Here is an 8,021-nt window from a genome sequence, read left to right on the forward strand (position 1 = left end):
CTAGATTCTCTCTATGCCTCATTTTCCTTTTTCGACGTCTATCATCATGACCTTGTACTGGACAATATACACCCTCTTTTTTAAAGAAGTTGTGTTGAATACTGGAAATGAAGTTAACATACGCCAACATTTTTCCAAATTCCACCTAATACACAAATTTCCATGTTTAGCATACAAAGAGTTCAACAATTCAAATCCTTCATCCACGCTTTCATCCTCTCGTGATAAAAGTATCATCACCTTCACAAAACTAGCTTCAATATGACCTTTTTTGTATGAAAGATCAAAGCTAGTCATCCCCACAGACGGGGAATTCCAAACGAAAAAACTCTTTCTGAAATTTTTTTTAATTAAATACAACAATTACCCCCAATAAACATCTTAGAAAAAAAAATATGTATATATATTAAAAAGAAACAAACATACCATTCCCATACATAACACACAATCGCAATTCAAATGATCATTACGTAATTAAAGAAATCAACGAGATGCATCACAAATATTTTTGAAATCACAATCCTCATTCAAAATCCCTTCCGGACAAACATGTCTCAAAACTTTGTGGGTATTAGAAACACTTAGGAATCCTTTGCAACTACGTATATAAAAGTACAAGAAAACACATTTAAAATTTTTTTTATAATATATCAATTTAAAAAAATAGAAAACAAACCTACACTTCGCACTAAAGTAATCCCGATACGAAAAAGTCCCCACACGATTTAAGATATCAATCAAAGGTTCAGGTGGCAGATATCAAACTTAATGATTAACACTTTTTCATCATTTGCTCTAAATAATAGCTACATGAATATTTCATGTGACTGATAAAAATCATTCGATACACATTTTTGATGTGGTGTGGCTATTCGAAATCCATACAGGCACTTTGAAATAACAAGTGACTATACACATAAACGGTAGGCAAACTATAAGACACGTTCAACTTCAGTCCCACTTATAGTTATGAGCCATGTGTACCGATTTTTTGCTACACTGAAATCATGTGAGACAAACTCCATTTTATAAGTTAGCGAAATAAACATTTACTTCATGTGACGATTTATGACATTTGGACACTTTTTTGTCACGTTTTTTTACTCCAGTATATTTGTCACCTTTTTATGTATACTGTAACTAATGCGTCAAACTCAATCTTCTATAGTCACGCCTCCTAATTAATAAGTGGTTGAACGTTCCGCCAAAATCTTTCAGTTCACTTCAGCTACTTAATTATTAAAAGGTGTGGCAATACAGTTTCGAATAGTCACATGCTGGAGACATTCAACAACTTAAAATATCGTATGAGTGATTGTTCGTTTCCGACATCGAGTGACCAAAGCCCCTTTTTGTAGTAGTGTCTGATTCAAGTGAGGGAGAATTGTAACGCCCGGTTCCCAAGTAAATTCTTTAAGTTTTAAACGTGTAATTGTTGCATGGAAGGCCATTACGCTGGGGCACAATTGAGAGTTATGTCGTGCATAACTCATTAAACCTGGTCGTGAGTTCCTCTTAAGTACATTGGACGTACTCGTGGCAAAGGAAAACACTAATTTTTGGGTCTTGGACCCTATTTAAAGACCTTAACCCCTTGGAAACCCTTCTTATCATCAGTCATCACCCTCTCTCTCAGCCTCCACGAAACCCTAGCTTCATTTGTGAGAATCTCAAGACTTTTTGTGATTTTTGGTGTGTTATAGTGAAGAAGGAGATATTAGAAGGAGTGCTTGGAGCCCATAACTTATAGATCAAGACTTTGTTCATCTTGATCATCCTTCTGGAGGTATAAAGTCTTAACTTTTATGATTATTTTGCGTGGATCAAAATTTACCTTAGGGTTTTGGCATGTTTTGGTCCTAAGGGTTGGCTCTTGTGAGTATAAGCTACTCCAGAGTTTAAGTTAGTTACTTTATGATGTTTATGAGGATATTGAGCCATAAAAATGGAGTCTTTAGTGGTATTTCTCACTTATTCAAGAGTTTGAGGATGTTTAAGAATGCTAAGGACTTAGGGTTTGGTTTTGGGCTCTATTAAACCATGCAAAAGCTTAAAGTCGTTGACTTTATCTATTAAGACCTTCCCAAGATCAAGATCTCTGAGTTGCACGAAAGCTCTTTAAGCATTAAGAGCTTAATAGCAATTTTTGGGCAGCTGATGAGTACGTTGGGCGTACCCCTCTAGGTACGCACGGCATAACGGGTTTAGCGTGTGTCCCCTTTTAGTGAATGTTCAATAAGTTGGGTGTACGCATGGTACACACATGGTGTACTCACCTGAAGCCCATTTGGGCAATTTTTGGGCTTTGGGCTAGTTTGGACCTTGGCCCATGGTTAGTTGGGTTCAAAGTGGGAAGGGTAAAGGGGCCTTTTTACCCTTTGTAAGAGAGGTTATGATTTGGACATTTATTTGTGGGTTATTACCCTAAATAGTAATTAGGGTTTGTTTAAATGTGTTCTGTGTGAGGAGTCGTTATAGCAGCAGCTTGTGTGTGTGATTGTTTATCATCGAATTGAGATGAGTCTCTTCACTGTACTAGTGGGTCGAAGGAACCAATGTCGGCCCACTCTAGTTTTCTGGGTGATACTTGAATTTTTTGTATGTTGGGCGGGGCCCGTTATGCTCATTGGGCGGGGCCCGTTATGCGAGTTAGGGCGAGGCCCGTTATAATATGTGGCGGCGCCCATTGTGTGAGTTAGGGGATGCCAGTTATACTCAGTGGGTGGGGCGCGTTATGCGAGTTAAGGTGAGGCCCATTAGACTCATTGAGCGAGGCCCGTTGCTTGTATGATATGTGGTATTTTGGAGATCTCACTAAGTTTTGTGCATACGGTTTGTGTTTAAATGTTTTTCAGGTACTTCAATTCAAAAGGTAAGGGTCCATCCTGATCACAACGCATCCACCTGTGTCCAACATTTTATGATTTTTGGATTGTACTCTGATAACTATTTTCGACTATGACATACTTTGATGGTTTTCGAAATATATATATTTTATGGTTTGGTTGATTTTAAAAAAAAAATTAGTTTGTATTTTTGGGATGTTACATGACCACTCTCCTAGAAATATCACATCATTTGCGTACATGAGGTGAGAGATACGAGGCCCTCCACTAGGAAGAATGACACTTTGAAACATACGTTGGTCACAAGCCTCATACATAGCAATATTATGATCTTCCATGGCGAGAATAAAAAGGAAATGAGAAAGAGGAACACCTTGTCTCACCCCTCTTTAAAAATAATACTCTTTTGTGGCGGATCCGTGCAACAAGATTGAACCTCTACCGGATGATAAGTAACCTTTTATCCATTTTCTCCGCTTTGCACTAAAATTCATTTGCTCCATAATAGAATCCAAAAATCCCCAATTAAAAGAATCGAAGGCTTTATCAAAATCAACTTAAAAAATCAGTACCTTTTTCTTCACCTTTTTAGCCCACGTGTAGAGCTCGTTTATCACCGAAGGACCATCAAGGATACTATGCCCCTCAATATAGGTTGATTGCTCCGGTCCCACAACCTTACCACTAACCTTCTTGAGACGTAATGCGAGAAGATTGGAAAAGATTTTGTACATGCAACCAACTAAGTTTACCGACATATAATCTTTGAAGAATAACAAATCCTTGATTTTTGGAACAAGCGAGATAAAAGAAGCGTTACAACCTCTACTTAACTTACTGACAGACTCAAAGTTTTGTATAAAATCAGGGTTGTAATCCTTTGAGAATATCCCAAAACCCTTTGATGAATTTGAAGGTAAATCCATCAGGCGTCGGTGCTTTATCGTTGCCACAACTCCATACATTATCTTTAATTTCTATAATAGAGAAAGAACTGTCCAGCATCTCCTGATCTTCAGAAGACAACTTTTTAATCTTGGTATTAATGAATTTTGGCCTTATTGTGATACTTTCGTTGAATTTCGAAGAGAAGTAATTCCATACTTCATCTTTGATCCTGATAGGGTTCGTAATCCAATCTCCATCAATAGTAAGCCTGTGCATTCTTTTCTTGTTCTTGTTACCATTTATAATACCATGCAAAAACTTGATGTTTTCATCTCCTTCTACCTCCCATCTCACCCTAGCCTTTTGTTTTAGATCCAGATTTCAAATAGCATTAATCTCGACAATTCTAATTTTCCAGCTTCTGTGGGAATCTCTTTCCAGGGAGGACAATCTTATGTTTTCAGCTTGAAACTCTAGGTCTTCAATTGTTTTTAACTAAATTAGAATATTCTTCAATCTCCTTGTTTTGTAAAATGGTTAACTACCCCTTTATATCTATTTAAGTTGTTGAAATTTTCTCAGTAGCTTCATGTCCCCTGGTAATCATTTCGTTGACTTAGCCCACGACTTCAAGACAATCTCCCGAAGACCCTCCAAACACAGCCAAGAATTGAAAAACTTAAAAGGAATTAGACCGTAATCAAAGTATTCACCTACAAGAATGAGCATGCAATGATCTGAGTGGAGTCTCTGCAAGGCAGTCAACGAAGGCTTATTCCAACGCTACAAGAAGCCATTGCAAGCAAAAAAAAAACGATCAATCTTGCTTAGGCTTCTACAATCATCACTCATTCGCATAAATTTTCTTCTCCCCATCGCAAATTCAAATAATTCAGACTCCCTTATGAAAGCATTGAACTCCTCCATGCAAGAAACACAAACCAGCTCTAAAAATCTTTCATCTTGTTGGATTAATTCAAAATCGGGGACAAAATCTCTTCCAAAGGTATTTTTAGAAAAATTTCATTTTAAAGGTTTTTTGTGTTATATTAGGATACTAGTTTGATTAGTATAAACTAGGGAAGGTATCCCGCGTTGCGGGGGTCAGAAGGGGGAATGGAATTCTTGATTACCGAGGTGGTACCACCACCGACACCATCACCCACCACCACCTATCCCCACTATCACCACCGCCACCCCCATCCACCTACCGTCACCGTCACCACCACCACCACCATTACCACACAACATATAGCACCTAAAACTGGCCAAACAGTTGTGGTGATGATAAATAGCTTGAATCCAACATCAAACAAAGAAACATATCCATCATCAATTGGGATATACATTTTTACTTTTCATTTCTTTGAGAACTAATCCAATGCTTTCTTCTTTGAAAGTCAAGGAAGGTAATTATAAAAATTTAAATATACATATACATTAAAAAAGAAAGATCATGAGCGGTTATCACTTAAAAACAAAAAACAAAAAAAATAAATAAATAAAAAAAAAATAAAAAAACTTTGAAACCAAACAAATAAAATCATGTTAGTTAGTTGTCAGATCAAAGAATTTTGGTAAATTTTTAAGTAACTAAAACCGAGCAAAAGCATCATCTAACTCATTGCTTTTTCCTATTCAGAGAAAAGAATGTGATTTGATCATTTAGGGGTAAAGCCATGGAAAAGACAAAGTTTATGAGTACATATCTGCTTCTTCTCTAGGTTTGGTTATTTTTTAAATTTGTTTCTTGTTCATCAAACCTGGAACCAAATAAAAAGATAGGCAGTGAAAAAATAAACTGAGTAAGAAAAAGGAGAAAGGACTAATGGAGGAAAAAGCTGATAAGCATGGTTAATCAATCCAACACTTTCATGGGGTCCTTCCTCCTCCTTCTGTCTCAGACATAGTCAACAAAGATTTAATGTGAATGTCAATTTATATGGAGTGGAATTATTTTAGTCGAGAGAGTTCATGGAACATTTTGGCATACCTCAACTCTTAATCTTCAAGTTTAGACAAAAAACCATATCATTTAGTAGACCTGCAATAATATAACTGAGTATTTAATGTGAGTATATATAAATACTTAACAATATTAAAATCAATCCCTAATCTAACTAAAATTGTAGCTTCCAGAAAATCAAAATTAGATTATTTTGCACTTTTCTCTATCCACATTAAAAATTCAGCCTAGACCATTCACCAAAAACTATGTTATCAATCAATTTGAAGAAGAAGCAAAAGGAACCCAGTGTTGATTACCCTTTCAGTTTCTTTCAAGTAAATATGAATATTAACAGATGGATAGACAATAATGTCCCTACCTTTTCTGTTTCAACAATTTTTATTCTTGTAATAAGCTATTATAGATTAATGTGATAATTGATTCCAATTACAACAATAAATATCATATACATTTGAAAAGCAGAACATTTGTCAAAGGTGAAGAACCACTTGTGAATAATTTATATTTGAATGAGATTCTTCTTATTTTTATTCACATAAGTTTGAGTTAATCACACATTAAGTGCATTAATGGAGCAGATATCCACATACTAACAAACAAAAAGAACTTATCACAACATAAAAGAATAGTAGGTGTAGCAGGGATACCTGTTTGACAACAAAGTTTAGGAAAATTTATCCAATACCAAAAGCTAGAAGATGATGTAAGGCAATACCTGCAACAGCCTACCAAAAGATGGTTCAAAAGGGTAAATGATAACATAAAAAGATTTGAAGTACAATTATCTGCCCTTTGAGGCATATTAACAAACACCTTGCATGCTAAAACCAACAGAAGATCCAGAAACGATTTCTAGTAACTCCTTTGAAAACATTCATCTAATCAAGCTCCGTCTCAGAATCGGGCTAAAACCCCAGAAGAAATTTGAACCTACGGTTAGGAGAGAGGGAACACCAGACAACCGAAGCATAAGAAAGTGAAACGTGGAAGCATAAGAAAGCTGAGAAACTAAATTGACACTTACCTGAGTTCGTACTTACCTGATTTCGTCGCTTTGGTATTGAACTGAGATAACACTTGACAACTGAAAACTGAAGTTGGAACATGGAGACCAGGTTACCTCAACACAGATGTTGAAATCAAACAACGCCATCAGAAGAAGTAGAAGAGGGCAAAAAATAGGCAACTGAATATTGAAATTGGAACAACTTTGCTCATGGAGGTCGGATTCCTCACTTCAAATATCAGATAGAAGTTACCAAGAGTACAAATAAAACCCAAACTTTCACCTCCATCTCAACCACCGCCAAATCACTGGGCAAATAAATCGAAATCAAAGCGAAATTTGCTCATATATAAATAAAAGCGAATTCTTTTCAATCGATTTCTAAATAATTAAGAAATCTTACTAACATCGAGTAACTGACCTTGCAAAGAAGATTCATATGAGAAAATTATGTGGATTTGATAGCCATCGGAGGTGGAGACGGTGTGAATATGGTAGAAGCAGGTACCAATTGGCAATGGTGTTGGACGATGATTGTGGGCGGATGATGGAGCGGTAAGCGATGAAGAGAGTCGGCATCAATTTCCAATCAATTTAGAGGCAGTGGGAAAGGAAGCGGTGGAAGATGGAAAGAAGCGTGTAATCGACGTGGGTGTCGTCTGAAATCAGCAGTCAGCTTGTGATCATCCTTCCCCTTTTGTTGATGGTCGCCGGACATCGATGGAGATCGGAGGAAGTGAGAGCGATTGAAGTGAATGGCGGTGGATGAAGGAAAAAAAAGGATTCTGTGAGGAAATAGAAGAGATACCGTGGGGGTGGGAAGCACAGTCGAAGAAGACGGCTTGAAAGCATCTGGTATTCAGACATCGAGGCATCGGTGGTGGTGGGGTGTGATGGAGTAATGTTATTGGAAAATAGAAACGGTGAAGGACACTGTAGTGAGAACAGGCAGTCGGTGGAAGGAGAAAATAAGGCTTGGAAAATAAATTATCTGGCTTAGGCTACTTGGAGTGGTCACCACTTACTTACTCACTGGAAAATTGTATTCTGCGCCACGTCACATTCACCACCAACCCACTGTGAAAATGATCACCACTAATAACATTTACTTTTTTATTTTTTTTATTTTTTTAACATTATATTAAATAAATAACATATTTTATAAATAACATATTTTATATTAATTAAAACCACATTACATAATTTAAAACATAGAAAATTAAAACTAAAATACTAAAAAAACATAATCCATACTTAAAAAATTAAACCTAAATTATTAAAAAACATCAAATCTAATTACGATATTGGTCGA

At 36.3% G+C, this 8,021-nt stretch overlaps 1 long non-coding RNA gene across 4 annotated transcripts; it reads right to left on the bottom strand.

Annotated features, from left to right (window-relative positions):
* Nucleotides 1-3,610: 3,610 nt before the first annotated feature.
* On the bottom strand, nucleotides 3,611-7,690 carry LOC145159173 (uncharacterized). 4 transcript variants are annotated; one of them, XR_013737531.1, is made up of 5 exons: nucleotides 7,131-7,690; nucleotides 6,728-7,017; nucleotides 6,517-6,633; nucleotides 6,351-6,428; nucleotides 3,611-5,778 (listed from the first exon to the last, which is right to left on the bottom strand). It is a non-coding gene; the product is annotated as an uncharacterized LOC145159173 (long non-coding RNA). The 4 variants fall into 4 exon arrangements; XR_013737530.1 differs by having other exon boundaries at nucleotides 6,351-6,418; nucleotides 6,517-7,017; XR_013737528.1 differs by having other exon boundaries at nucleotides 6,517-7,017.
* Between the last annotated feature and the right edge of the window lie 331 nt (nucleotides 7,691-8,021).

The sequence above is a fragment of the Lactuca virosa genome, chromosome 2 (genome assembly GCF_052849685.1).
Source record: "Lactuca virosa cultivar CGN04683 chromosome 2, Lactuca_virosa_CGN04683_v6, whole genome shotgun sequence".
NCBI classification, from domain to species: domain Eukaryota; kingdom Viridiplantae; phylum Streptophyta; class Magnoliopsida; order Asterales; family Asteraceae; genus Lactuca; species Lactuca virosa.